Raw genomic sequence first — 25,308 nt, 5'->3', positions numbered from 1 at the left:
CATTCAACAGTAGACAAACTCTGTCTTCTTGACGTTGAATTTGGTTCCACACTCAGACAATATATTAAGAGCAGCATGCCCTGCGCTATGGAATGTTAAGTCCCTATTGTCAATGATTGCATTCGGCCCGTTCGATATACTATAGCTGCTATATGGAGTTTCTACCTTGACCGCCTGTCTGCTGCACAAAAGACCTTTGAGAAGATGTGAATAGATTTTCACTATCCGCCCTGGAGTAGCATACCAAACTGATGTCTTCCATCTGTAGCCATCTGAACTTGACCCGGATCCGCCACCGAATCGTGGTTCTTGGCAAGAAGGGAGCTCCGAAGCAGTAACTGTTGTGCGTTCAAATCCACACCACTAGCATTCCCTGCTTCGTATGCAACCGCTGAAGAGAAACACTGAAATATACTGTTGTTGCTAATCTCAACTACGCCTGCATTAGCTGTCACCTGCACACGGTTTATCAAGAGAAGCTCTTTACAGGCCGCAATAGTGGTCATATTGTCTGTAAAGTTTTTGCTATCCCACCCAGTTGTTGAATGGTCAGCACTTTGAAATGTTGTTGGGTGGATGCTAATAGGTGCTGACATATTGGTATACCTACCTCCAGAATTGCCATTTCTCCATAGTCCTTGTTCTTCGGCTTCTCTAGCATCAAATCTAATTATGTGGATTAAAGAAGAATTAGCTTTCGCTTCTGCTCTTTGACTATTCTTTTGATCCTGCAGCGTAGGTACCTGCACTAGAATAGACCTTTGCCATGGGTTGCACGAAATATCTGATCTTTGAGAGTGCTCATCACGTCGGCAAGCATCCAAAGTACCCTCCAGCTTGATGATCTGCAAAATATTATAACCAGGGTTTGAAAGGTCTCCGGGGAAGGGGGGTGGTTTGTGTCTGTGAGAGCCCTCGTACACACACACACACACACACACACACACACACACACACACACACACACACACACACACACACATATATATATATATATATATATATATATATATATATATATATATATATATATATATATATATATATATATATAGAGAGAGAGAGAGAGAGAGAGAGAGAGAGAGAGAGAGAGAGAGAGAGAGAGAGTCCTGTTCAAAATCCAGTGAACGTTGCATACAATCAGGAAAAGTATTCTCTTGTTGAGCCATTCTAGCTCATCGAAATCAGGAGCTTCCATGACTCTGTGTGTATGTCAGGGCGCTGCTACCCTCCGCCATGGCAGGTACGGTACGGCCTAGTAGTGTGTACTCTGTCACGCCATATACTTACTGTTGGAATGAATAGGGAGGAGCTTGGCCTACACACTCTCGCCCCCATGTTATCTGTCTCCTCTTCTTTCTCTGACGAGGACTCTACATCATCGCGCTCCCATCGCTTTTTGGAAGGTTGACAAGCAGCCTAATAAAAGCGTTGTTTTTGTTTTTTAACTTGTTTTTAGCGGGGCTCCTGGCCGAGCAGTGGGCAATCCTCATGACTAAGTAACACCTATGTTTAATGCGGGGCCAAGTAATGGGATCGACGATGCGGAAGTTCACGTACGGAGATAAAAAAGATCGCAGCCGTAGATGTCTGCTCAAAAACTAAACCTGGACTGCTCAAAAACTAAACCTGGATAGGCGCTAAACTTGGACAACGTGGCCAATGCACCTCGAACTCACAATATTACAGCGTCAAAACGATTTGGGATACACAATGAGCGCGCGGGTGAGGTGGTTAGCCCGTTTGACCCTAAACATGGACCCGAGGTCACGGGTTTAAATCGTGCCGATGCCCCCATTTTTCCAGCAACGTGTCTCGTTTTTCGTGTTGGCTAGATTTAGTGTGCCTCGAGATCCCGCCCCCCAACCCCAACCGTCGATCCCATTACTTTGCATAGGTGTTACTTAGTGCTGAGGGTGGGCAATGGCTCAAATCATGCCAAGTGGCCACAGTTCCACGTTCAAGAAACAAAAAATCTCCTTTGGCTCACCAAGTAAACATGAATACGTCTCGACTCTCTCTCTTTCTCTCTCTGTTTGAGTGGCATCGCAATGAAGGAGATTTCTGTTGCCCCCAGCTGTGGAAACCTAGTTTTCGAAGATCTACATCCGTTTCTGGCTTCCGTAGGGTCGATCGCTCTGCTCTCTCTCTTCCCTCTTTGCTCGTGCTTGTGTCGGTTGCGATTCCAGGTTGTTCCAAAGCTGGAAGACGGTCTTCCAGATCTGCAGTCGGTTTGATGGGATGTCAGCACTAGAGATCGCCTATTCACAGAAAGCTTGACAGTGCACACGAGATCTCTCCAAATTCTGCCCCTAAAGAGGGGCTTGATTCTGAAGCAGATGTCAGCGTTCTGATTGCATGTAAGTCTTGTTTTAGTCGCATCAGGATCCTTCCCCTATGGGTGCGCTCACGGGGTGAATCCACATATGGAATGCAAGCAGAACAGTTTTTGTCTTGCAGGAGGGTGGTGTTGTAGCGCCCCTCCTGCTCTCTCTCTCTCTCTCTTCCCCCTGCCCCCCCCTTTTCTCTTTGCCCTCGCTTTTGTGTTTGTATGTGTATACGTATGGTGCCTCTTTGTTGCATACTTTGTGTTTTTCTGTCAATGTTTCTTTCCTCTCGTGTATGAGTGTGTAAAGGCTTTGCGGCAGAAACATTTGGATTATGAAATTGAATCATGATATTGTTGCTATGTTGAGTTCGTGGCCCTCCAAGGATGAAGCTGCTTTATATACAGACGGTGAAGGTCAATGACTGGTAGGGAGCTTTCAATGCTCCTTGTTTCCATATATAGCCCTGGGAGCCGATCATGAAGACCGCTTTACATGCTCATGTAACTGGGTTTCGGTTATGATTGGATCCTTCCACACAGTTTTTGCAGCACGAAAAACGTTCAGATTATGAAATAGAATCGTGGTATTGTTGCTATTTTAAGAGTTTGTGTCTCTGGAAGGAGAGAAATGCGTTAGATATTTTGTTGATGAAGGTCAATGACTCGAGGATAAGGGTATCAGACTTATGGCTGGGTGCTGAGTGTTACACTGATGGCGTCTTACTGTCTTTATGGACATGGCAGACTTATGCAGTGAATTTGGAACCACGATGGAGTCTCTCTTTCACACTTTTACTGAACGATTGCCATTCCTGAATCCTGCCAAGTGTTTTGAGCTTTTTTAACACTCTGAAAGGCCACTGGTAAATTATCATATGAAAGATATTATCAGGCTGTTTTTTGTGTGTGCATGACTTATCATTCTACGGTTCTTTGTTGCTTTTGCTGTTTAAATTTTTTTCTTTGCGGCTTTTGTTATCTGGGTTTTGCGAGCTGCTGTGAGCAACAGAGCTGGAAGACAGTTTAAAGTCTTGCAGTGTTTTCGTGTGTGATTGTTCTACACAGTATGTTTACAGATCATCAACTTGCTATCGGAAATGGAGACTGCCTTAGAGGAAGGTGATTAAAGGGTAACGTTACCATGTAAGCGGGTTTTATTTGCAATTTGATCCTTCCCCCATGCTAATAGAACAGTTTTGTCTCGCGTTGTAGCCCCCCCTCCTCCCTCTCTTTCTCTGTCTCTGTTGTTTTTTTTGTGTTTGTGTGTGCATGTATGTGTTACGATAGTTGTGTTTCTATGTTTTCTCTCGCCGCTTTGATGGGTGCTTAAAGGATTTGCAGCACCAAAACGATTTGAAGCATGAAATTGAATCATGTTTCGGTAGCAAGTCGAGTTTGTGTTCCTTGAAGGAAGAAGCTGCTCACATGTAGAAGGTGAAGGTCAACAACTTGAGAGTTAAGGGTAGTGAGCTCTTGATGCATGCTTACAGATATGACTCTCTGCTTCACTCCATCGCATTTTGATATAACGTTAATGGGTCTTTGTGAACTTGTCAAGATTTGGCATTGAATGCTGAGCAATCCAGCGACAACATAATATTGGGTCTTAATGAGCATGTCAGACTTATGCATTGAATGCTGAGTAAACCAGTGAGATGAGTTCTCTCCTCCATGGTTTTACTGAATCATTGCCAGTAATCTCCTGTACCTTATCAGTGGTTGTAATACTCATTAAGGCCACTGTAAAATTAAGCTTCGAAATATACAAATTAGTTCATGTAATATATAATGGAGAGAAGGCCAGCAAAGGCTCAAACAGGAGAACAAAGTTACCAGTATGTGTAATGTCGAAACAGGTAAACTTGTTTGAGAATGTATGAGATTCTGCATGAAGCCTTCTTTTGTGATTGTCTTTTGTCTGTCTGTCTGTTTCTGTGTCAATATAATGCATTTGTGGAAAGGTAGATAAAGGAAAGATAAAGGCATGTATAGCTTTGTGATAAGTGCTGTGAATCAGAATCACAGCATCATCGAAATTATATAAGGCACACAATATGAATAACTATGCAGTAAGTAATATTGCTTTTGAGAGAGAGACGCAGCATTAGGAAAGGTAGGAACTTTAACCCAGTCAATGTACATGTATTGAGAGCGTATTTAAAGCATCATTGAAACTTTATAAGGTACACAATATAAATAACTAAGTAGTAAGAATAAGTGCTTTGAGAGACAATCGCAGCATTAATAAAGGTAGATCTTCCCCTTCTCTCTCCTCCCCCAAAAACCCGAAAACAAGAAAACTAATATCGCTAGTAATGTGCAGTAGTTGCATATGGCTGCTAGTAGTGTGTAGAAGGAAGTCTTGTTTAGAACTCAAATTAGCTAGATTGATTGATGCAGGATCGTGGCATATTTCATATTTTAGGGTTGCAATCATTTTTTACTGGATTTCGACTTCTATGTAATCTCTTTGTGGCTAATTTGAGTAGGTAGAATTCCTGGATGCATCATGCAGGTTATAATTGCTATTCATTTAGGAGCTTGGTGTTACTCAGCTTTTTTATGAATTCCAAGTAATGCGAGAGAAAAAGAGACTGTGAGCAACACAAACTATTAGAGGGCTAGCTGCAGATTTATTATCTTGATTCTTGGGTGTTGGTGGTTTTAACATGATAATTTCTTAGATCATCTGTTGTGGTGTGCTTGCCTGGAAGGTTGCAAGCAGACTATATTTACCTTAGGAGAGATGGATGTTTGTTGGATCTTTCTTTTCAGACCTTCTTCTAGAAGGATCTTCTGTATGGTTCTTGAAAGAGTTTTAAGCTTTATTAGACCCTTTGACAAGTGGTATGTTGGGAAGTGGCGTGACTGATTCTACTCTTTTAAAGACAGTTTTTCCAAGCGTCCTCATGCCCGTCTACAGTGATGGAGACACCATCTCAGAAACATATGAAGGTTTTTGAGCTGGGAAGTTGGCAGGTAGAATTCCTGGGAAACAAGCAAACAAGCCAGTATGCATCAGCCAAGTCGATGTTTGCTTTCTTTTTTGGAGCTCGGTGCTGCTCAGCTTTGCGCGACTTCCTCTAAGCAATTTGGGCTCCAACACATAAAGATACTGAGGAAGACAAACCAAAGGAGGGCTAGCTGCAGATTTAATATCTTGGGTGTTGGTTTCATTCTGTGAAGATCCATGGTGCGCAAGGATGCATTTTCTGAATAGTCTGTCTATGGACAATGTCGTCCTGATTATTTACGATGCTTTCCAGGATGTTTGCAAGCAGACTACTACCTTAAGTAGATGGAACCTTTCAGGCTTTATTTCACCCCTTGACAAACGATATGATGCTAAGGTTGGATGACTGAAGTCCCAAGCTGGGCATATCGAGGGAAGTATGTTGTTTATGTACTGGCGTACTGATTCTACTGATACTCTACCAGCTTATTATTTCTGCCTGAGAGGACATAAGGGCTAGTGAATTGCTCTTGTTGTTGGTTTTTTCCATGTGTCTTCATGCCAATCAGTGACTGAGATGGTGTCTTAGAAACTGTGGATGACACACATGAAGGTTTTTGAGCTGGGAGGTGGGCATCAGTCTATGCCTTGCATATATTCAAGTATTGTTTGGCATGAGGTGGAGGAAGCAACCCAATCATTGTTCATTATGCTTGTGGGAACCCAATCAAATGATATTTGTGGCCCGATTATTTTTCATTAGCTATTTTTTACAATAGCAACTTTAGTTTGTTGCACATGAAGTACCATATGAGCCTGTTACATGGAGTATCCTCACAAATGAAGAAGCAATTGAAGTAGCATATGAGCCTGTGACACAGAATTTTACAAGAAAATGTGGTCTTCCAAGAAGAGTGTTACAAAAGAGATTGATATTGGGACATTTATTCTCGACTCAGATGAGCAGGTTTGAAATTACACTTATTATAAAAGCTCCTTCAATGGAAGGAGATTGTTTCCTTATGGTGTACAGAATGAGCAACTTGAAAAAGCAAAGCTCTTCAGCAGTCCATTCTTCGAGTCAGTATGCATCAGCCAAGTTTACGCTATTTTTTTGTCGGAATTTGACAAAAAAGCTTTGGACCTATCTATACTTGAGCAGCTTGGTGTTGCTCAGCTTTAATTGGTGTGCTCCAACAGAAAAAGATACCCTGAGTAAGACTAACCAAAGGAGAGGGCTAGCTCAGATTTAATATCTTGGTTTTTCCTTCCGTGAAGTTTTTAAGGATGTGTTTTCTGAATAGCCCGTCTATGGACATTGTATAGCATGTTGTCTTGATTTGAGGTCATCTCTCAAGTGCTTGCCTTAAAGTTGGATCTTTGTGTGGAACTTGAAAGGACTAGAAACAAATTTCTATACACAGCTTAGACGTCACAGTTATAACTGAGTTTCAGGTTTTAGCTGGGCATACGGAGGGAAGTATGTTGTTTATACTGCAGCCTGCTGGAAGTCAATCTAATGAGCTGGCTACAAGGTGCCTTTTTGAAACCATAAGGGGCAGTGCATGGTGGCGGTTGCTTTGATACATAGCGTCGAGAATATTTACCATGACACTTTCGATGGGGGCAGCTGTCCTCTTTTCTCTGAGGGCTCTGGCTGCTAATATGACCTCCTCTTGCCAGCAGCTACTGCTGTAGGGGGTAGACAAATAATTAAAAGCCCTATGCAGAATTCTATTAGCATTTGAAACCCCTCCCCCCCCCTCAAAACCCTTCTCCCTTTCTGTGCACTAATGACAAGTCAAGGCATCACTGATCTTTAAAAAAAATTATATATGCTGAAAACCTATCAGGACTGGTTTGGTGGTTGAGCTTGGTGTTTCCAATTTAGCAACTGTCGAGAGTTGTTTGTAGCAGTTTTTTGTTCAGGTTGAAGAGTTTATGAAGATGAATGTTGCATCTGGTCTGGTTGTTGGAAGGTAAAAGAGTTGCCACAGGAATAGCAAAGTTCTTATCTGGTAACTTGGAACTGTTGCCTTGTTTTTTTTTGCAAGATTCAACATAGGACTCGTGTAAATGTGATCAGCACTTTGCAAATGTAAATGTGAGAAATCTGAGTTATATGTCCGTGCTTGAGAGTAGCATGCGAGACTTGGGCTCAAAATCCTTGGGGTTTCCTGGACTTGCCAAGGAAACTGAGCGGCGGAGAAAAGCAGGTGATGTGTGTTAATAGGTGTGTGACTGCACCTTAACCTACTTAGATTTCATTCTTAGGTATGAAAGGATTTTCTTAGGATTCTTAGGTATGAGGCTGCGCTTTGAGCATGTATTCCCATGCAGTGCTTCTGATGGTCATCTTGTTTTCAAGTCGCTATGCTCTTCACAATGCCAATACAGATCGTATACCCTAGTTATTTGTTAGTGTCATACCATGTGTTTGGATTCCTTCATAGTAGTGAATGTTGGGCTCCATCATGGAATCAGTTGCATGGCAAAAGACCCTTTTTCAAGAACATGGCACAAGAGTCCAACGTAATGATGTTAGTGGGAGAGGCTATGCTATACACTATCAACAGTGCTCGCGAAAATATGTCGAAAGGTTTCTTGAAGACACCCCTTTTTTAAGTAAAAATTAAAATAAGCTATGTAGCCACTAGGTCAACACGACTTGCTACAGTTGCATGTAGCACCATAAATGGAAAGAAGTTTGCTAGCTCTCATCTATTTTTCCATTCTTTTAGATAGAATGCAATCGCTAGAGATTGAATGTGAGTATTCACAATCATTGAGAGCACTCACAAGGGCAAGGTGTCAAAAGACGGTGAGCACTTGCGTCTCTCTCTAAAAAACAAGAGCTTGATACATAGACTTGCCTCTTCATCTTTCTATCGTTTTTCTTCTTCATGATGGGCACGGTGAGTGTGCCAAGATGGAATTTGCTCCATGGTCACCGGGAGTGGGGGAGGGGTTGGTTAGGAGACTAGAACTATACTTTGAGAACATAATGCCATTGCTGGCTTTATATAAATATACAATAAACGAAGTTTAACAATTGTCATGCCAATTAGGATGTAGCCAATAGAGAGTAGGTCCTCTACTGCACATCCTGTCGATCTTACACACCACTTTCTTGCATTCACAAGGAGGTTGTAGCAGTCGTCGATAGATTGCATGGATAACCATTGGATGGTGTCCTGTCAGTAGGTAGAATACTCTTTAGATGAGAAGAATTTGTGCTAGAAGCTCTCACACAGACACACAGACAGATACACATGCACGCATGAAGAGAAAAAGCAAGACGTAACATTCTATGCTTTGAAGGGTGCTCATCAATAATGAAAAGTCTGTAGCTAGTGGACCTATGCTTGATACTCATAGTATCCCCTCATCTCTCATGGTAGTGTAAATCAGATAACCTAAAAGCAACATCACCCAACTAAAAAGTGATGAATCCATGTTGAAGGTTTGCTCTAGTCCACGAGCATTGCTACAACCTGCTAGACATGTCATACACTGACATGCTGATTCACAGTTGTATATCTAGTGAGCGTCATACAACAAGCGAGGACCTGGAAGCAACATCAGCCAACCAGGCACACAACAAAGTAGCTATGTTTTTGGACTGCCAAGCCTATGCAATGGACTATCACCCGAGGTCACGAGTGAGATGTTCCAGAAGTTATGTTATGGCTATTCTAGCATGGCATTCCTTCATCGCCATAAGCCTATCCTTATCTACATATATGTCAGCATCCAATAAGCAGACATAGCATTCACCACATTTTCACCCCTTGAATTTAGGTATTCAGCCATCAGATTTCAACCCACTAGCATCATCTATAACAGCCCCACAATCAGCCCATTACCCTCAGGCATCGGTCACATCTGCCTCCATCTAGAAGGTACATCAAGTCTTTATACTAAGTTTAAGTTGCATCCCCTCTCTTGAGGATGGTTGCATCACTCACCCTTTTGGACTTGATTTCTTTGTAAGTGGGTATGCTTGTTGTTGGAAGCATGGAAGCCATAGATCCAGCATTCCTAGCTCTGCGTTTTTCGCTAGCCTTAAGAGTATGTTTTCAGCCCTTTGACACAACCTACCCTGCTTTTTTGCTTCAGCCTTTGCACCCTCCTTTCAGACATGTGTTCATAGGCTCTATGTGTGGCTACATCATCTGCAGCAGCTTTTTGTGAGCAAGCTTAGCAATCAGCCCCTCAAGACCCAGTCATTAAGCTCATCAGATTTCAGCCCACTAGCATCATCTACATCAACCCCAAAATCAGCCCATTAAGTTCAGAAATTGCTCACATCGGCATTCACCCACATCAGTTCTAGGCCCCTTTTGTTTAGCTCATGTTTTTCGAGGAATCTTCGATTGAAAATCGGCGTCGCTGTGCAGCAAAGATCACAACCGTTGATCGCGAATGTGAACTTGATGTAAACTCTTAACAAATGTGAACTTGCATGTAAACTCTAACAAATGTGAACTCGTTGTGAACTTGCATGTAAACTCGAAGTAAACTCAATGTGAACAAAGATCGCGGTAGGCTAGGACTACGCAATATAATGCTATCATCCTCTTTGCCTATCAAAACGTGCGCAATAGCATAGTGGTAAAGCTATGGCCTTGGGAGGGGGAGGTTGCAAAGGTCGAATTCTACTCCACCCTTATTTTTTCCTAAATGAATCGAATAGCCCACAATGAACAATCGTCTAGGATCGTAGACCCCTCTAAAAAATGAGAGAGTCAAATAGAGACGTGGCATTGCTAGGGCTCTTGCCCTTGGACACTCGAGTGCATCCTTTTCCTCAGGTGGGTACGAGTTCTCTTTGTCGTTCCCAGCATGTAGTGCATCAATTAGGTGGTCATCGAGATGCCTACGCGTGGCTCTTGCTTCATGGTACGTGGCCCTCGCACGACTATGTAACATGGGAAGGGATAAGCATCTCCACATGTGGGCCCTTGCTTGACTTTATTGTTCACATCATCAATTTTTCCTTGCTTGGAGGGGCATGGATTGACCCACACAAGATGGTTCTACCTCCATAGCTGTCGTGTATGTCACATTGCCTCAACGTTGTGTGCCTTATGAGTTTAGTTTTCGCTATGCATTTGAGCCTACACATCATGTCTTACTCTCTCATGCCATGAAGTGTAAAACATTCATTTTATTTGAAATCTGCTCTTTGTGTTACTTTTCACGAAGGCTAACCTTACTAAACTTTTCACAAAGGCTCAACCTTATGAAGTTTCGAAGAGAAAGGATCCTACTTTGTAGAGAAAAGCATAAATATGTTGGAAAAAATGTGGGACTCTAGAGCTTTTTGTTCTTTGTTAAGCTAAGAACTAGTGCATGTGGACTTTTACAATTTCCTAAAAGTTCCTTGCAATCCAATTGTCCGCTACCCTACCTAAATAAAGTCCCATATTGCTAAAGACCCTCCAAAATTTGTTCAAGAACACATACTGACCAAAGCACCAATTCATTCTTGTTGAGCTCCTCATGGCTACCATTTGGATCTAACAGGCTGGTGCATAACTTATCCCTGATCAGCCTTTGTTGATGTGCAAGCTCACCCGATCGAGCTTTTGATGGTTCCCACTTGCATCCAACACTTCGATGCATAGATGTTTTAGCCGGTTAAAAGTCAATTCTCAAAACGATTGGTTGGCTTGTTGCATCATGAACATTGTGTTGTTTTTGTTTTTGTTGATATGTACAATGCCATGTGTGGTAGATACTCTTTGCAACTGGGCAAGGCAATCACATACAAATATTGTGCATTCATCAAACCAAAGGTAGGCTAAGGTCCCTATTCGCAGTTGTATCCTCCATTATCTATGAAGTTTACCACAAAAGGTACTCAATTTGGACTTTAGATGTGTTATCTATGATGTTTACCACCAAAGGTACTCAATTTGGACTTTAGATGTGAGTAGCAATAGATCACTTAGCAGAGGGTGTCTTCCGTTTATGGTTGCCAAGGGCTTTAGCTTTTACACCCATTAGAGGGTGTCTTCCATTTAGGGTTGGCAAGGGCCTTAGCTTTTACACCCATTTGAAGGCTGCTTTTGTATGTAGGTTTAGCACACAAAGTGTTAGTGTTGTTTGGTTTTGGATTCACAGCAGGTTATGCACAAGGTTTCATGCCACATTGCACCCTCTTACAAGGAGGTTTTGGATATCACACTTGAGAGGGTTGCAATTCCAAGCCAGGTTCTGTGCTTTACACCCGGGTTTCGGAATGAGGAGGCATATGTAGACAAGGTGTTTTAGATTGTTTTGCTAGATGCTCTTGTCTTCATATGAGCTTTTGTCTCGCTTATATGCATAATGACCTATGTTTGTATATGCTCTATTAAGAAGATGATTTAAAAAATCTAGCATTGTACAACAAAAAATGGGTATCCCGCTGGGCTAGCCTATATCATACAATGGGTGGGCGATAATGCCACTCGGGAGTGCCTACTCTACGGGAGTAAAACAGGCCATCCCCCTAAGTCGCATGGAAGGCTAGGCACCGCTGCTCCGCATGATCCGAGGGTCCCCGGATGCGATCGTACTGTCCCCTGAGGGTGTGAATCAGCTCTATCCATATCGCTCGAACTGTCTCCGCCGGAGGCTCCGTCCGTCCATCTATAGCTCTACTGCACCTGGCTCGCCGTACAAACTAGATAGTGAGGCTGCTGAGAAGCTCCCAACGAGGCTCTCTGGCCTCCATCCAAGGTGAATCTGTGAAGTCCGGTGCAATAAACTGCCTGGGCTGCCCTCGAACAAAATGAATAGCCAGTGTCGCGAGACGCCTCATATCCAAGGGCTGGCCCAGAGGATGTCGACCAGGCTGCGGCTCCCCATGTGTACACACCCTCCGGCGTAAACGAGGCCAGGAGACGAAGAATACGAAGCCAAATCTGCTGCGCATGAGGACAATCCCATAAGCAGTGTCTCTGTGTCTCTGGCTGATGCCCACATTTGCTGCAAGTAGGGGGGAAGCCACTATAAACCAGGCAAGTGCCCACTGCTACCCCTCGATGGGCAACCAGCCACTGAAACCTGGAGATCCGACGGGCCTGACGTGATGCCCAAACTCTCGCCCAGAAATCCTCTAGGAAGGCCTGTGAGAGGCCCTGTCGTCTCCAATGCTCTGCTGCACAGCTGGGATGGCTGCCCGCCGTGACGTCAAAATGTATCTCCCCAGTCGCACTGTGTACTGAAAGAAGGAGATGTCAGGAGCCCCTGGTGAAGCGAAAGGGTCCTCCCACATCCACTCTCCTGGGTCCCGCTGAAGTCGTGCCAGCGGTTGAGAGCCATAGACCCATAATCGCCAAGTCGTGTCAAGCTCTCCTGGATCCGGGTCTATGTGCCACTTCCGTGAAGCAGCACCCACAACTCTGATCCTCTGAAAAGTACATCCCTCAATCAATGTAGACTCCTCCTCCACTCTCTGCAGCCTCCCCTCATCCCCTACCTCAAAGAAGAGACAAATCCCCTCCTCGGTAGATGCTCTAACTGCAATCAAAATCTCTAGCTGCGTAAAAGCCCCCATCCATCGAGGGGCCGTCGGCTCAAAAGGCTCCTCCCACTGTGCTGTAAGGGCTGTCTGAATCTCCTCTCTCATAGTCTGTCCGCCCCGAAAGTGGCTCAATCTCTCCATCTGTATCCCCTCTAGAAGTCTGCAGAAAGCTTGCCAATCCCCAAAGCTGCGTGCAGGGCCATCAGCTGTGGTTCCCCATCCTAGTCTCATCCTGGATCCCAACATATGTCCCTGCTCTGTGCGCACAGAGGGACTCCATATCAAAGGAAGGCTGCCGCGCTCTCTCCTCTATACAAGATGGCTATCGCTGCTGTAGGCCAAGGCGAAGCAACTCCCAAGCCCGTAATATGCTCACAGCAAAACGATCCTCCCAGCCTCTACTCAGGCCTGTCCTCGTCATCTCAGTGAAGATCCATCTGGTCTCTGGTGTCCAAATACCTCCTGCAAGGGGAGCTCGGGCCTGAATCCGCCTAAGTAAGAACTCCTTCCACGGCACCCGAAAGAAGCCCTCACACAATCAGCTTCCCTAGCAAAGCCAGTCTGGGTATCATGGATCAACTCTCCTAGGAGGGGCTGGATCCTCAAACTCAAAGTCTTCGCTAAGACTTTGTATATAGTGTTGGGGATCGTGATAGGCATCCATTGCCGAATGTCATCAGAAACTCCTCCCCTTTGGGGATAAGAAAAATCAGCCCCTCCAAGAAATGCTGCAGCATCACCCCAGTGTCTAAAATATGCTGAAAGCCTCTGCGTAGGCCTGGTCCAAAGATACCCCAGTGCAGCCTATAAAATGCAGGTGTCAAACCATCCTCTCTTGGGCAGCTTCTACGTGGGAGTATCCTCAAAGCCTCAATAAGCTCATCCTCAGACATTGGCTGTGCTAATGCACGCCTCATACGATCTATGACTCTCCTTTGGATATGAGCCCAAACAAGCTCTCTACCCCTATCTCTCTCCTCAGATGGAGGTGTAGCACTGAGTAAATCTCTGTAGAAATCGGTAGCAATCCCTCTCAGCTCCTCAGGCTCAGTCGCTAGTGATCCATCTTGACGTCTCAGCTGTCTAACCCCTATCCGTGCATGGCGGGGTCCGGTAATCTCAAAAAACTCTCCAGAGACTCGGTCCCCAAGCTGTGTCCACTGTGAGGCTTGGCGGTGATAACTCATGTCTCTGCTCCTCGATCTCGCTAACCTCCTGTCTGGCCAACGGCAACTGACCCTCTAGCCATGTGCACTCAGGCTGCTGCTCATGTAATCTCTCAATGGCTGCTAGGCTGCGCCTGAGTCTCCTCTCTCTCTCGCGAGTCTCTCGAAATCTAGTCAAAGCTGTCTCATGTAAAAAAGTGCTGAGGTCCGCAATCCCCTGGGCACACTGCTCTGCTGCATCCACATCTGAGTTCTGGCTAGCTGCCAGATACGCTCTATCTCATCAACAAGACTCGGGTCCATGAGCACTCTCTCTGGAATCTGTAGTTGCATGCTAGGTGCTCATCGCTGCTCTCAAAAGTAAGAATCACCGGGGCATGATCCGAAAATGCAGTGCCAGCCAGGATCCCTATGGTCCCACCCATCTCCCCAACAGTCGCCTACATAGAATCGATCAATCCTAGACAGGTTAGTTCCTCCCCGTCGACGGTCCGACCGAGAGAAACTCAGACTGTCTGGAGATCGTACAAAAGCCTCATGCTACCATACATCCGAGATCTGCAAAGTCAAACACAATCTCTCCCATGCTGCTAGCTCATGCCCATGCACTGTCACATGACTGCCCCCAATCCTATCTGCCGGATCCTCTAGCATGTTGAAGTCCCCTCCAACACACCAGTGGTCCACCTCAGGTAATGCATCCATAATCTGTGCCCAAAATCTGCTCTAGCATTCGCCTGATTAGGCGCATATACATTGAGAAACCCCACGAGCTCCCATGTATCCTCAATGTCATAAATTGGGCTCTGCTCGGCACAATCACCCCTCTGTCCACAATGGCCTGCCACCAAGCATCCGCAATAAACATACATACCCCTCCCTGCCCACTCATGGGTCCAAAACCTGCTGACCAAAATGGCTCACATCGGCCTGGCAAAACTGAGCCATATCTGCGAATGCGGCTCTCAATCAGATGGTGCTCCTGTAGCATCAAGACATCAATGGAACCGCCTACCAAGCATCGCTGAATCTCCTGACAAAACCCGCCTCTATAACAGAGATACCGGGAGCCTCCAAGATCCTGCACATTCCACGACATGATCCTCATGGTCTGCCAATATATGAAGTAGCTGCGTCAGAAGTCCGACGAGCCTTCGCAATTGGCTTGGAGGGAGAATAATCTCCATCCGAGCAACTGCGGATCTGACCCCCCCAAGAGCCGCACGCGCTGCACACTATCCCCCAGTGGGTATATGCCATAGCGAAGGCTGATGCCTCCACTATCTCATCCTGATGAATGCATACAGAGTGGAGGCCTTGCGAGCTTTGCTACAATGCGAATCACCAAGTGTCTGACCCCGCGAGCATCAGTCCTGCCTGTAACTGTGTAATGGGCGAGCTCCCAAAAAAGCATATCTGTCACATTTAGGTCTCCCAAGTGATGAGAGAACTCTATAGCCTGTGTATGCAGGCACTCTGATGCCAAGTCCATGGACCACTCTCTGTCACTCGCTCCACACAATGGGAAGGAGAAGGCTACTGAGGAATCCAGTGCCTTCTCTCCTTGTGCTGGGAGGATAACCACGTGAACCCGCGCAGGTGCCGGCTCATGTGTCTCCTCACTACCAAACAAGCGCGTGAAAGAGTAGTCAAACGATGCAGTCTTGTGGCGTAAATCAAAGCTGAGTAGCCGACTCCGTATCGCTGACATGCGTGAAGCTCTAATTGGCATCGTAGCTCTCTCCACTGGCCCACGAGCAAAATCGCTACTCAGTGAGCATCGCACTGCTGGAGAGTGCCAGGTAAGTGGTGGCTCCTCTGTAGAAAGCAAAGACGAAGGCTAGGAAATGGAAGCGGGGCGAGGTGCGGAGAGGGAGCAACTGATGCTGCAATGAGAGGTAGAGAGGCGGGAGGAGGCGAAGGCCAGGACTACAGAGACGGGCTGCTATTTCCACGAGGGGGAGATAAAACCGATTGCTCGTGCACTGTGGGCATGATGGGCAGGGCAGAGGGCGGTGGAGGGGTGGGGAGAGGTGCTGCAATCTCCTGGTCCATAGGTTGCTCTTTTGAGCTCTCTGTCTGTAAAACCTCAAACCGGTTCTGCATCGGCACCCACTGCTGCTGACCCTGCCGCTGGATCGGCTACTCAAGCTGGTGCCCTCGATGCCGTCCTTACACTTGCTGCCACTCTGATGTAGCAACAGGTGGGAGAGGTCTCTCTGCAGCCGACTGAGATGTGGCTCCAGTGGAGGCTGTATCTGTGTCTGTGTCGGTGGTGGAGCCCGGGGTCTCTGACAAGGACAGGCCTTGGCCAAGTGGCCAACCTGTCGACAGATAAAAAACTGGTTCGGGAGCTCTGAATACTCTACTCGCTGATCAAACCATGTAACTTTTAATGGCCTAGTAACTTGTGTGTAGAGGAAAATATCATGAACATAGTGAGCATTTCATTAGAATAGATTCCTAATGAGATTAACAAGAGTGCTTGGGTGGAGAGAGCAACAAAAAGCATAACACCTAGTTAGATAGCATGAACAATACTTCAAAAGAGAGAGAAATTAAGCAATTGACAGCAGTTGAGGACCGGATTTGCATGGAGCCGGTCCCCCCTCCAAAAGGCTTTGTATTATGGTTTCTCCCATCAAGAGAGACATTTTACAATACAATTTCTTGTGTTCCTTCAATATTAGCTAGTGCAATGAAGATGGAAACTTCATGCACTAAGCAAAACACTTATCAAACACAACATCAATTCCCTCACGGTCTCAGACCCAAGACCTCACACACCTTCGAAGATGGTGAGAGCTAGCGGGATATGAGAGTAGATTGAGAGGAGGAAGGAGTATTCTTACGAGAAAGATGTACATCTCCTCACATAATCACTCATATTAGCATAGCTTAGCTTAGTAATTAGCATGGTAGAGGAGATGAGCATGCATTGAAGCTTGGCTCTTGGTTGGATTTGCATCACAAAGCAAAGAGTTGTTGGTGTAGGCCTTCCTTCTCACAAGCTTGGAGTAGGTGGTAAGCTTTCCATTAAAGCTTGAGAAGGAGAGAGAGTCTATCACAAACAGGAGCGCATATCAATATAAAATACATTCGGATAAATAGAATTTATCACTTATTACTGAAGCCAAAGGATACAGAGAGAAATAGATAGAGAGAGAGAAGATCGACACAGTATTGGGGACCAGAAGATGGGTTGGTCCCCCCCCTAATAGTATCTTTATTATTGAGGAGAAGTCTATACAAGCACTTAAACCGAATGTATTATCACGTTCGTTCTAGAATAAGACTTGATGGTTCCCGGAAGCCTCAGCTTCTGATTCCTAGGGCAAAACCCTATTCCAAAGAACTTTCGTTCCTTATTCCAAATCCTTGAGAACTAAGGTTCTCGCCTCTGGATCTCACCTTCCAGACTCAGGGCATGACATCCCTGCAACTCTTTTCCAACTCTGTTTCCAGAGTCCTCTTCCCGCAGAACAACTCCGCTTTCCCGGACACGAAGTCCTTACTTGGGAATTCCAACTTCCGGATCACAACTTGAGAGACTACCTCTCTGCGATCCGTGGATCTACTTCCCAAACTCGGGTATGAACCCTTGGGCTGATCTGGCTCTAGTTCCTCAGAGCGCTTTTCTTCTGCAGAGGCTCATGCCTTCCTCTACTCCTACTCCCTCACTAAGAGGAAGTACATCTGCAAACAAATACTGAGAGACCACAACATGAAAATCGTTACCTTCAAAGTCTCGACGCTCGAAACACAACTCGGTTCTCGAAAATAAATTCCCCGGAAGAGATCTCTACATAGAAAATCCTCTCTTCCAATCCTACACACAAAAGAGGTGTGTTCTCAGGTTCCTTCTCGTAAATCAGCCCAGTCTACGACGTTTATGGGCTGAAAACAGAGAAAAATAGCAGCTTGTCGCGATGGAAACATACTCTATAGGCATTTCTTCGCGAGGAAACTTGTGCACTGGGCCTTGGCGACATCTGGTACACTTGGGGCAGTCATGGGCATCACCGGCAATGTCTTCTTTAGGGCTGAAATCTGCAGCAACATCTCCTCCTTGCAAAGATTGGTCTTCCCTTTGGGAGAGGGCGCGTGATGCTTTTATAGCTCCTTGGCCATGGCAAAGATAGCTACTCGCGTAGAGATCGTCGCCGTTTTTTATTTTATTTTATTTTAAATAATTTTTTTTTCGCTGTTCTGCCGAAAAAAGAGAAAGAGAAAACGCTGGCTGATCTGTTGCCTTCTTTATCATATGGCTGCCCACTTATTAAGTGGACGGCCGTCGTATTTTAAAAGAGTCTGAATCTACCCAAAAACTCAATAAAACCTTATAAGTTAAAAACAATGCTTTCACAACACTTCCTAGGCGTCCCTGGGTGCAATCACATGCACAGTTGCAATGTAGACATAGACTTCCTCGCGGGAAAGCATATGCTTTTCCGAAAAGCAATTTCACTTCCTTAGAAAGCATATGTTTTTTCCTCAAAGTTTCCTATGAACCCATCTTCATTCAAGTGCTTGCTTTTCCTTGTGCACAATTCTAACACAGTTCGGAATTTCCTCTTGACTATGGATATCCCTTTTTCCGATGCACCCATCACCCACCTTGTGACGCATCAGGAATACCCATCACCTAGTCCTTTCCTACCGAACTACGGTACAATCTCCTTCACGATGCTCTATGTCACCCATCCTATGACGCATCAGAGATGTCCGTTCCCGGATGGTCGTATACTTCTTCCCGATACTCCCTGTCACCCATCCGATGTGACACATCACCCGTTCCTGGTGGCCTTACAGATATTCCCTTTCATAGTGCTCTCGTCATTACTCTGAATGACGCACTAGGAATTCTCTATACTCGGATGTCTCCAGTGAGAAAACCCCTCTCACTTAAAATTCCAATAATTCATTTAGAATTATTTTTCCTGGTGTTCCAAGCGAGAAAACCCTCTCACTTATAAATCCAATAATTCATTTAGAATTATTTTTATGTCAGATAAAGCCAATTTAGCAACAGAGTCTTCTTTGCTTCACACATGAGATTGTGTGAGTGTGATAATGCCTTGCAAAAATCAGCCCCCTCCCTCTCTTGGTCAACCCCTCTTTCTTTTTGCTCTTGCTAGCATCCTATTGGACCTCCCCAGGCTTAGCCAATGGTAATTAAGCAGCATAAGTGATAGCCCTTTGACATGTGTCCCCCTTTCCCCTTTTGTGAGAGTTTTAGGTATTTATTTAATTCAACTAAACTCTCATTGGACCCCTTTGCCTCCTGGCCAATAGGAATCAGGCAAGCCATTGGGTTGCTGAATGCTCATTGGTCCCCTTGGGAGACTGTCCAATAGTCTTCTAGAGAGCTTAATTCTTATTGGTGCTTTTATTAAGTGTTTTTAAATTAATTAAACTAGATTTACTTTAGCCTAATGCTCATTGGTCCACCTCCAAGGCCATCCAATAGGAATTGGGTACACCTTGTGGGGATCTGGGCTAGAAAGCTGACACGTGTCCCTTATTCCCTTTGTGTGATGGGAGCTTGTGTGTGTGTGTGTGTGTGTGTGTGAGTTTCTCTCTCATCCCCTACTTGCAAGGCTCGCCTCCTCCTATGTGGGGATTGATGAAGACCTTTTGTGACACACACTAAGCATCCAATTTCCCTAGTGTTTGGCCTTTGGACACAACCTTTGAATTTTGGAACCTTAGCATTTTGGAAGTCTTAATGGGTTGAACTTTAGGGTCTTTTAATCCCATTGCTGCACATTGCTCTTTTACAGATGCCCCTCCTTTGGATCCCTACTATGGCCGCTCTGCTAGCTTAACCAATATTCTAGCTTTTTCTCCCTTGGCACTTCCCCATATTAAATGATCAATTTAACATGAGAAAATCATTTAGGAGAATTAGATATTGATTATTATGACATTACCTCTCTCTTGAAATCATGGTCGTCCTCGACTATGGGATAGAGAAGATAAACCATATTCATTAGTCCTTTTCTTAGCGGGTAGAGGATCCCTATGTTACCCTACGACATCGTTCCACAATGGATGATTAGCCCATTTGGTGCTTGAGAGCCTGAGGCTGCTGCAAGCATGTCTGCACATAAGTCCTATCATCTTCCATAGTAGAGTGACAAGCTCTACTTGGTGTTCGGGAGACGTCATCTCCGCAAACTTGATCTAAGCATGCATATTACTTCATTTTTGTGCACAATAAAGAAAAAGAGAGTCTTATAAGATAAAATTTTGTTCATTTTTAACATTTGTACATTTGCTTACTCTTGGAAAACATTGTAAGCATTGACAAGGTTTAGGTTATCCTTTAATTGTATGCCTTGCATCCATCTAGCATCTTCAAAGGATAATTTTTAAACTTAATAAGATATCGTCGAATAGTCTTACCGCCTCTTAGTACCTTGTCTTCATGTCGGAGAATGGACTCGGGCTGCAGCACCTCTTCTTGGTCCTCGATCTCCGGTGGGTCGTCAATAATTGGTTCTTGAGGTGGCTCTCCTTTGGAAGGCTTTAGTAGGCTCACATGGAAAGCATTGTGTAGGTTGGGAAACTTGAGTTGATAGGCCATCTCATTGATTGGCCTAAGAATCTGGAAGGGACCATAGTACCTTTTTGCTAACTTAGCATAGTACTTTTGGTGTCTCGTAGGATTCGTGCCCGTCGTGTGCCTTAATCAAGCCTTGGGAAATTTTAATAAGACCCAATTATTTTCTTTAAAGGCTTAGGCTCTTCTGTGCTTGTCAGCAGTAGCCTTTTGCCTTTGCTGTGACATAGAGATAGCATCCTTAATCTTTTGGAAAGATTCTTGTAGGTCTCGACTATACTCATCTGCAGCGAAGATCTTTCCGTGTACCTTAAGTAGCAAGGGACTTTTTGATCTTCCCTCAATTACCTCAAAAGGTGCTTTTCCCGTGGAAGTATGTACAATGTTATTGTAGGCATACTGCACTAAGGGTAAGTACTTCTCCCATTGGGATCTTTGATCTAATTCCGTTACATAGGCTTTTTGTAGATCGAGAATTGTTAGGTTAGCTATTTGTAACATTTAATGGCTTAAAATCTTATGTGTAGCGGAAATTAGCATGAACATAGTGGGCATTTCATTAGAATAGATTCCTAATGAGAATTACAAGAGTGCTTGGGTGGAGAGAGCAACAAAAAGCATAACACCTAGTTAGATAGCATCGACAATACTTTCAAAAGAGAGAGCAATTAAGCTATTGACAACAGTTGAGGACCGGATTTGCATGGAGCCGGTCCCCCCTCCAAAAGGCTTTGTATTATGGTTTCTCCATCAAGAGAGACATTGTACAATACAATTCTTTGTGTTCCTTCAAGACTAGCTAGTGCAATGAAGATGGAAGCTTCATACACCAAGCAAAACACTTAATCAAACACAACTTGAATTATCCCGTTCTCAGACCCAAGACCTCACACACCTTCGAAGATGGTGTGAGAGCTAGCAGGGTATGAGAGTAGATTGAGAGGAAAAAGAAGTATCTTACGAGAAAGAAGTACATCTCCTCACATAATCACTCATATTAGCATAGCTTAGCTTAGTAATTAGCTTGGTAGAGAAGATGAGCATGCATTGAAGCTTGGCTCTTGGTTGGATTTGCATCCACATGCCAAGAGAGTGTTGATGTAGGCTTCTATCTCACAAGCTTGGAGTAGGTGATGAGCTCTCCATTAAAGCTTGGAGGAGATAGAGTATTTTCCCTTCACACATGGTCAAGTGTGAGTGTCAATGCCAAGCAAAAATCAGCCCCCCCTCTCTCTCTTGGGCGAGCCCTAGCTGCTAAATAAGTCTGCCCTTTGCCTCATTGGACCTCCCCAGGTCAAGCCAATAGGAATTAAGCAGCATAAGTGATAGCCTTTAGACATGTGTCCCCCTTTCCCCTTTTGTAGAGTATTTTTTAGGTAATTAAATAAGCAAAAAACTCTCTTGGACCCCTTTGTCTCCTGCCATGGATCCCCAGGCAAGCCAATAGGAATTAAGCAGCATAAGATAGCCTTTAGACATGTGTCCCCCTTTCCCCTTTTGTGAGAGCTTTAGGTAATTAAATAATTAAACTAAACTCTCATTGGACCCCTTTGCCTCCTGGCCAATAGAATCAGGCAAGCCATGGGCCAATGCTCATTGACCCCTTGGGAGACTGCCCAATAGTCTTCTAGGAGACTTAATTCTCATTGGTTTCTTTTTATTAAATGTTTTTAAATTAATTAAACTAGATTTACTCTAGCTTTAATTCTCATTGGTCCACTTCAAGGGTCTTCCAATAGGAATTGGGCACACCTTGTGGGCATCTGGCCTAGAGCTGACTGTTTCCCTCATTCCTTTGTGTAAAAGCCTGTGTGTTCTTTGTGGCTTTCCTCTCTCATCCCCACTTTGGGCTCGCCCCCTCCCATGTAGGGATTAGAAACTTTTTGGGCACACACTAAGCATCCAATTTTCCCTAGGGTTGACCTTTGGACACAACCTTTGAATTTTGGAACCTTAGCATTTGGAATCTTAATGGCCTGAACCTTAGGGTCTTTTTGCCCATTGTTTCACATGGCTCTTTTGCAGATGGCCCCCCCTTTGGATCCCTATTTTTCCCCTTTGGATCCCTAAATTGGGCCGTCTGCTAACTTAACCAATATTCTAAGCTTTTTCTCCCTTGGCACTTTCCCACATTAAAAGATCAGTTTAATATGAGAAAATCATTTAGAGAATTAGATATTGATTATATGAACATTACCTCTCTCTTGAAATCATAGTCGTCCTCGACTATGTTAAGAAGATAAAGCATATGCATGAGTCCTTTTCTTAGCGGTAGAGGATCCCTATGTTACCCTACGACATCATTCCATAATGGATGACTAGTCCATTTGGCGCTTGAGAGCCTAGGCTGCCGCAAGCATGTCCTCACATTAGTCCTATCATCTTCCATAGTAGAGTGACAAGCTCTACTTTGTGTTTGGAGACGTCGTCCCCCCAAACTTGATCTAAGCATGCATACTACTTACTTTTTTTGTGCACAAATAAAGAAAAAGAGAGTCTTATAAGACAAAAAATTTTGTTCATTTTTAACATTTTGTACATTTGCTTACTCTTGGGAAGCATTGTAAGCATTGACAAGGTTTAGGTTATCCTTTAATTGTATGCCTTGCATCCATCTAGCATCTTCAAAAGGATAATTCTTAAACTTAATAAGATATCGTCGGATAGTCTTACCGCCTCTTAATACCTTGTCTTCATGTCGGAGAATGGACTCGGGCTGCAGCACCTCCTCGTGGTCCTCGATCTCCGGTGGGTCTTCAATAGTTGGTTCTTGAGGTGGCTCTCCTTTGTAAGGCTTTAAGAGGCTCACATGAAAAGCATTGTGTATGAGCCAATGATTGGGCAACTTAAGTTGATAGGCCATCTCATTGATTGGCCTAAGAATCTGGAAGGGACCATAGTACCTTTTTGCTAGTTTAGCATAGTACTTTTGGTGGCCCGTAGGATTCTTGCCCGTCGTGTGCCTTAATCGAGCCTTGGGAAACTTTAACAAGACCCAATCGTTTTCTTTAAAGGCTTGGGCTTCTTCTGTGCTTGTCAGCAGCAGCCTTTTGCCTTTGCTGTGAGATAGAGATAGCATCCTTAATCTTTTGGAAAGATTCTTGTAGGTCTCGGCTATACTCATCTGCAGCGAAGATCTTCCCATGTACCTTAAGTAGCAAGGGACTTTTTGATCTTCCCTCAATTACCTCGAAAGGTGCTTTTCCTGTAGAAGTATGTACAGTGTTATTGTAAGCATACTCTACTAAGGGTAAGTACTTCTCCCATTGGGATCTTTGATCTACTTCCGTTACATAGGCTTTTAGTAGATCGAGAATAGTTAGGTTAGCTATTTCACTTTGGCCATCAGTTTGTGGATGATAGGCCGAAGAGAAGTTTAGCCTTGTTCCTAAATTCTCAAAGAGACCCTTCCAGAAATTACTGGTCATTCTAGGATCTCTATCCGACACTATGGACATTGGCAAGCCATGGTACTTGAAAATTTGTGAAATGAAGAGGGTTGCCATTTGATGGGCTTTGATAGTCTTTTTGACAGGTATAAAATGAGCTTGTTTACTGAACCTGTCTACTATCGTCCATATTCCCGTATTCCCATGGATAGACTTAGGCAATCCAAAGATAAAATCCATGGATATGCTCTCCCACGGTGAATTAGGGATTGGCAAGGGTTGAAGCAATCCAAGTTGCTTCCCTCTATCAAATTTTGTCTTTTGACATACCACACATTTGGAAACATACTCGTGTATGTTCACTTTCATGGTAGGCCAATAGAAATATGTTTCAATTCCCTTTAGGGTAGACTGAATCCCTCTATGCCCCGCATATGGGGGAGCATGAGATTCATACATTACTTTCTCACGTAGTGAGTTAGTAACGCATAGTCTATTGCCATAGAGAAGATAACCATCTTGTAAAGTAAATGGTTCTTCTTTCTTCCCTAATGCAAGGGCTGAAATCACATCTCTAAAATCGGGATCAATAGCATACTCATCTATCATTGAAGATAGATCATTGTGAGTTGCTATGGAAACCGCATTCACTCTCGGTCGTCTTGAGAGTGCATCGGCTACTTGATTATGCTTGCCAGCAATGTGAGCAATATGAAAATGAAATTGCGAAAGGAAATTTGCCCACCTCATTTGTTTGTCGGAGAGCTTGGTCTGCGTCATGAAGTACTTAAGACTTTGGTGATCCGTTCGCAGAATGAAAGGAGTCCCCAATAAATAGTGCTTCCATGAGTCTAAGGCATGTAGAACTGCAAGGAGTTCTTTTTCGTATATGCCTAGAGCTTGCTCAACAGGGTCGAGCCTTCGACTCTCATAGCCTATGGCGTGCCCTTCTTGGAGCAAAACAGCCCCAAGGCAATCACCACAAGCATCACATTGGACCTCAAATGGTTTTGAGAGATCCGGTAGTGTAAGCACAGGTTGAGAGATAAGCTTTTCTTTAAGCTTTTCGAAAGCATTGTTCTCCTTAGCAGACCACGTATACCTAACATTTTCTTTGTTAGGTCATGTAATGGTCCCGCAATTTGTGAGAACTTTTCTATGAAGCGTCTATAGTATGCACACATACCTATAAAGCTTCTTAGTTCATGAAGATTCCTTGGTTTAGGCCATCCTTTTATTACCTCTAACTTGGATGGATCCATTTGGATTCCATCGTGAGAGATAATGTGACCTAAATATTGAATCTCTTGCAAGAAAAATTCACTTTTCTTTCGATTAACATAAAGTTTATTCTCTCTTAAAACTTGAAATATTACCTGGAGGTGTTGCT

General features: G+C 44.2%; 1 long non-coding RNA gene across 2 annotated transcripts; it reads left to right on the top strand.

Annotated features, from left to right (window-relative positions):
• The first annotated feature begins 2,222 nt into the window (after positions 1-2,222).
• LOC147455437 (uncharacterized) lies at positions 2,223-7,244 on the top strand. 2 transcript variants are annotated; one of them, XR_015188354.1, is made up of 2 exons: positions 2,223-2,360; positions 5,222-7,244. It is a non-coding gene; the product is annotated as an uncharacterized LOC147455437 (long non-coding RNA). The 2 variants fall into 2 exon arrangements; XR_015188355.1 differs by having other exon boundaries at positions 2,284-4,185.
• Positions 7,245-25,308: the final 18,064 nt, after the last annotated feature.

This window comes from Adiantum capillus-veneris, chromosome 6 (assembly GCF_014529385.1).
Source record: "Adiantum capillus-veneris isolate H3 chromosome 6, ASM1452938v2, whole genome shotgun sequence".
Taxonomy (NCBI): Eukaryota; Viridiplantae; Streptophyta; class Polypodiopsida; order Polypodiales; family Pteridaceae; genus Adiantum; species Adiantum capillus-veneris.
The sequence above is the reverse complement of the archived record's forward strand: the minus strand, read 5'-3'. Positions and strand labels throughout refer to the sequence as shown.